Source organism: Lepus europaeus, chromosome 14, assembly GCF_033115175.1.
Source record: "Lepus europaeus isolate LE1 chromosome 14, mLepTim1.pri, whole genome shotgun sequence".
In the NCBI taxonomy this organism is placed as follows: domain Eukaryota; kingdom Metazoa; phylum Chordata; class Mammalia; order Lagomorpha; family Leporidae; genus Lepus; species Lepus europaeus.
In genome coordinates this window covers 79,642,017-79,647,858 of record NC_084840.1, presented here as the reverse complement: position 1 = coordinate 79,647,858, position 5,842 = coordinate 79,642,017, and the positions used below count along the sequence as shown (strand labels likewise).

Genomic DNA, 5,842 nt, shown 5'->3' with positions numbered 1-5,842 from the left:
GAAGTAGTATCTGATGGTCTTTCCCAGTTTCTGCCAAGGGCAGAGGGTGAGGTTCTTCACTGTTTTTATTCTTGGCCTTGTCCGGGAAGAAATGTTCCTAGCATTTGTAACCTTGCAGGCATGTGTTTAGGGGGGTGGGAGTATCCATGAACTTGGAACTGGACTGCCTCTATTTCTGCCTGTGCTAGGATGCTGGCCCCAGGGAGCCAATGGAAAGGGCATAAAAAGGCCCCTCCCAACCTTCACCAGGGTGATTACAAACAAGGTGTGATCATTGCCAGGTTTTGATGTCAATGTCATGTGCAGTGTCTGTACTCCAGGACTCTGTGCATATTCCTGTGGAAGGGACTGTGCTATGGGTTACCTATACTGAGTTGGTTGCCACCATGGTAATGAGATCCAAGACTGTCTGGGAGGTATTAGATGGAAGTGGGCCTGGATGTACAGGTTGGGGCCAGATTCTGATGATTGGTGACTCTACTAGTCTGCATCTGGGGAGAGGTCAGCGACAGGGCCTGTACTGAATGAATGAGTGGACCAGATGAGAAGCCATTGGAAGCATCAGAGCTCTGGTGGGACATTGTTAGCCAGTGGGAGAACTGGGAAGACCTCTATACTGTATACAACATCAGCTTCTACTGATGGTGCTGCTGAATCCTTCTCCTAATCAAAGAAAGATGCTCTTGACTTACGTACCCCTTCTGTGCAGTCCACTTGGCAATCTGGGCATGCTTAGGCATAGGAGGTGTTTTTCAGTCCATACCTGCCTGCCTTAGTGTGGAGCCAAACCTGTGATTGCTTTGAATGGATGGAGCATTCCTGGACAGTTGATGGGATTGGTCTTGAAGTTGATCAGTCCCATACAACAGTCCCACTAAACAGGAATTATGAGACAGCATTAGTGTGTGGGATGGTGTGGAGTGGTGAGCATTTCTCCAAGGCAAAAAGTGGGGACACTTAAAAAAGCATTTATTTGAAATGCAGAATGACAGGGAGAGAGGGATAGACACACACACACACACACAGAGCATGCTTCCATCCACTGCTTCACTCCTCAAATGGCCCCAACAGCCAGGGCTGCACCAGGCAGAAACCATGAACAAGGAGTTCTGTCCAGCTTTCCCACGTGGAAGGCAGGGTCTCACATACTTGGGCCTCCTCTGTGCCACCCAGGTGCATTAGCAGTGAGCTGGATCAGGAGTGTAGCACCTGGGACTTAAACTGGCACTCCAAGATTGGTTGCTGGCATTGCAAGCTGCACCACAATGCCAGCTCCTGTCATTTTGTGTTCCAAGGTAGTGTTTCTGAAGGATTTAGTTTCTTGGAGAAGGGCCTCAGTGAATCTGAAGTACTTTTTATTGTAAAATCCTAACTAGTAAAGAACTGAAAGTATTTTAATGAACATTTAGAAGGCCAGGGTCAGGGTAGTGAAGCTAAAGAGTTTCATATGTTATTGTAAAATATTAAGCTGAAAAGTTACATTTGTGTTTTTTAATGTGTTAAATAAGGTGTAACTATTCAGATTTCTGATGATCATATAACATGGCCTATGGTTACCTGCTTGGCTCTGAGTGTGTTCTTGAAGTTATGCTGGATGTGGAACAGGAAGGGCTAAGTCTGAGACCTTCTGCCTCTTGTGTATTTCTAATTTCAATTATCAATTTCTAATAACCCTCAAGTTCTGTTTTTGGGTGTTAAAGTGAACTTTATTGGGGGTGGATTCAGATGAGATCCAAGAGGATGTTGTCTTTGATGCTGGGCTGCAGGCCTGGCTGGGAGACCGGGCCCCAGGGACACCCTACTCAGCAGCATCTGACCTGGCAGTGGAGACCACGGACAGGACTCGGTGGGTGGCGGGTGCAGGAGCCGGTGCCCCATCTGGGGCTGCCCCAGGCCCTGGTGCAGTGGGGGCAGCAGCATGGGAGCCCCTGGTGGCTGGAGGTGGTGGAGGAAGGCCTGGGGTGGGGGAGGGTTGAGGAGGAGGCTTTGCAGCTGAGGGCTGGCCCCAGGGTTCTGGGGCTGGAGGATGGGTCCAGGAGGGGGTAGGCCAGGTGCTGCTCCAGGAGGACCCTGGAGGACCCTGGGGGGTCTGGGAAGTACCCTGGGGCTGGGGTTGCCCAGTAGTACCAGAGGACCCCACGGTGCCCTGACGCTGGGGCTGCAGTGGGTGGAGTTGGAGCAGATTCTGCCAGGGCCTTGCCTGATCCTCCAGAATGGGGCCCAGCCCTGGGGGTGCCTGCTGCGCCCCCATCCCTCGTTGCTGCTCCAGCTTCTGCTGCTGCACCTGCTTGTGGCTGGTGATGACCTGCTGGATGCCATTGACGAAGCTGCTCTGATCGTAGGGGATGAGGCCCATGAAGATCATCTTGGACAGCAGCATAAGCACACGCACCTCACATGGGGCCGTGTGGGGGAAGTGCACATAGCCCGCAAAGCTGTTGCCCATGATGTGGTAGAGGCCTTTCAGGGACTCCAGGTCACTGGTGAAGTGGAACTGCACCATCCTTGGGTTCCAGAACAGCGGGCCCAGGGTGGTCAGCAGCTGCATGATCAGCTTCTGGGGCCACTGCTCGGTCTCCAAGTTCCCCCTGTGATTCACATAGACCTGGCAGGGCAGGGATCGCGTCAACTTCGTGTTGGCGTCCACTGAGGCGGGTTTGGGTTTCTCCTGCCACTCAAGGACCCCGCTCTAGGCCAGGAGCTTGTTGGAAACTGCTGCCCGCCGAGGGCCGAGGTCCCCACCTGGGCTGGGGAGGGGCCGCTCACCCCACCAGGGGCCACTGTGCTGGCCATGGGTGGTGCCCCAGGCTGTGCAGAGGGCGCCGGGCCAGGGGCCACAGTGGAAACTAGGCTAGGCTGGGAAGCAGGCGGTGGCTTGGGGGGCACCAGAGAGTCCCGGAGGTAGTGGGGGAGCAGCAGCCTGGCTGAAGTGGGGACCCACTCCCAAGGCAGCTTCTTGGAGAGGGTTGATAGTTGAGAAGCAGGGGTCCAGTTAATCCTTCTGGTTCTTGGCAGCCTCCACGGCATTCTGGGCAGCGACCTGAGCTGCACTCAGGTTCCCAGGGACCTGGTACTTCAGCGGCCTGGGCAGCAGAGGCTGCTGGGGGCGTTGCTGAGAGTGCAGCAGGCGAGGACGGAGCGGAAGGCAGTGGGACAGGCTGCTTTGGCTGCAGGGGACCTGGTGCTGAGCCACCCCCAACAGGCAGCACGAGGCCCCACACAAGTACCATGTGCCTCAGGTCCTGGCTCACATTGGCCAGTGGCTGCAGTGGCTCCAGCAAGGATGGGAGTTGCAGATCTGCAGGCAGACTCAGGCCAGATCCAGTTGAGGATGGACGGGAGCCACACCTGGAGTCAGGGGGTGCCCCACCAGGGCCCTCAGGAGGCACAGAGCCCCCAGCCGCACACCCTGTTTGTGGGGGTTCTCCCAGCCCACAGCCTCATCCCCAAGCTCCCAGTGTCCACGGGGTTCAGTGGCTGCATGAGGAGACTGCGGCTGGACGGGCAGTGCCTGGGGACCCCCACAAGAATTGGGGTCACGCCCTGCGCCTCGGGCCCCCTGGAGCAGGACCTGTTCTTCCCAAGCAGTGGAGGGGTCATCTCCATAGGCCTCCCAGGAACCGCACTATCCAGCCTGGAGCTGGAGCTGCGGCCCCGAGCAGCCACGGACCTTGTCTTCTACTTGGGCCAGGTGCAGGACACCCCCTACCTGCAGCTTCCTGTGTTTAAGGAACAGGTGCTGCTGCAGGCGGAGGATGGAGCAGGCCTGATCTCCACGTGGGTGACATCGCCCGCGGGGCTCTGTGATGGGCAGTGGCACCGAGTGGCAGTGATGAGAGCCAGCAGCGTGCTGATTTGGATGTCCAGTAGCACTAAAATAAGAATGTATAGTTTAAACTCAAATATATTTCTAGAATAACAACGAAGTGATTTCCGTGAATTTATCATTAAGGTTAATAGTTCCATTTTTTGTAAAATCATAAAATCTGTCATATTCGTGTGCATACCTTTATAGTACATATCTTTAATCATATAACTTTTTAAATCATAATCCTTCACCTGGAATTAACATAGAGCACACAAAATAAAAAATTTAATCATATTTCTCTCCTTTAGGTGCATCTTTCAACAATGTGAAGTGATACTCATTGCTTTCTTACATCAAATACTCAAGAAGGAAAGCAAAAATAATAGGGAGAGGGAAAGAGGGAGATTGGGAGGGAAGAAGGGAACATCATTATATACTTAGAAATGTATATATGAGCATATTGAATCTCTTTGTATTAATATTACATTAAAATAAAAACCTAAAGTGTCTAAAAAACACATTTTCAAGCAAAATCTAATTTACTTTGTTTTGAAAATAGACACATTCAGATGCTATTCAATACTAAAAAAATTTCAGGGATATAGATTACTGTTAGCAATTTAACATCCCTTTTAGTAATTCTTTCATTGTTTGCTCACTGCCCATCAGATATGACAGTGTATTAGATTAGGAACTGGAAAGAATGCTGTTAAGACAGAGTTCCATGTCGAGAGTTTCCTGCATAATTTACATATATCTATATTTTAGTGACTACAGAAAACACAATGTGTTAAAAATCAATACTTACTAGAGTATTTAATAGAGAATAGGAATTATTCAGCTTGCCACTCCCTTTGTCTCTGCATTTTGTCCCTACTTCAATCTTCATTTTCCCTAATACTAATAAAAACCATAACAATCATAACACATGTGCCATTCCGAGTACATTCAATTTTGCATTATACTAACTTCTTCCTTTATAATAATTATTACATTTATTAGTATTACAAATTCAAAGTCCCACAAGTGCATATCCTTTGCTACCCGCAAATATAATATTTTTTTTGTCAGATTCTAAAATCTTGCAACAAGAAGAATAAAGATCTCTTTAGTGCAAATTCACTCCTGTTATTTTTTTAGCACACATCCCCAGTCCTTGATTTTAAATGTGCCTTTAAGAATTCATTAGCTGGGTTGAGATGACCATATTTTAGAAAACCACAATGAAACATTTCTATTAAAATATTTGGCCAGCTTTTTTCAATACAGATGCCATCATTCTTTAAGAAATATGCAGTAAAGTTTTCATCATGAAAGGGTGTTGTATTTTATCAAATGCTTTCTCTGCATCTATAAAGTAAATCATATGGTTTTTCTTCTGCAGTCTGTTAATGTGGTGTATCACGTTGATCACCCTTTCATGATGAAAACTCTAAGCAAACTGGGTATGGAAGGCACATTCCTCAATCAAAGCAATATATGAAAAACCCACGGCCAACATCCTATTGAATGGGGAAAAGTTGGAAGCATTTCCGCTGAGATGTGGTACCAGACAGGGATGCCCACTCTCACCAATGCTATTCAATATAGTTCTGGAAGTTTTAGCCACAGCTATTAGGCAAGAAAAAGAAATTAAAGGGATACAAATTGGGAAGGAAGAAGTCAAACTATCCCTCTTTGCAGATGATATGATTCTCTATTTAGGGGACCCAAAGAACTCAGACTACTGGAACTCATCGAAGAGTTTGGCAAAGTAGCAGGATATAAAATCAATGCACAAAAATCAACAGCATTTGTATACACAGGCAATGCCACGGCTGAGGAAGAACTTCTAAGATCAATCCCATTCACAATAGCTACAAAAACAATCAAATACCTTGGAATAAATTTAACCAAAGACGTTAAAGATCTCTACGATGAAAACTACAAAACCTTAGAGAAAGAAATAGAAGAGGATACCAAAAAATGGAGAAATCTTCCATGCTCATGGATTGGAAGAATCAATATCATCAAAATGTCTATTCTCCCAAAAGC

General features: G+C 48.1%; 1 pseudogene; it reads right to left on the bottom strand.

Moving 5' to 3' along the window:
- Positions 1 to 1,721: 1,721 nt before the first annotated feature.
- LOC133773477 (mediator of RNA polymerase II transcription subunit 25-like) lies at positions 1,722 to 3,483 on the bottom strand (annotated as a pseudogene).
- Positions 3,484 to 5,842: the final 2,359 nt, after the last annotated feature.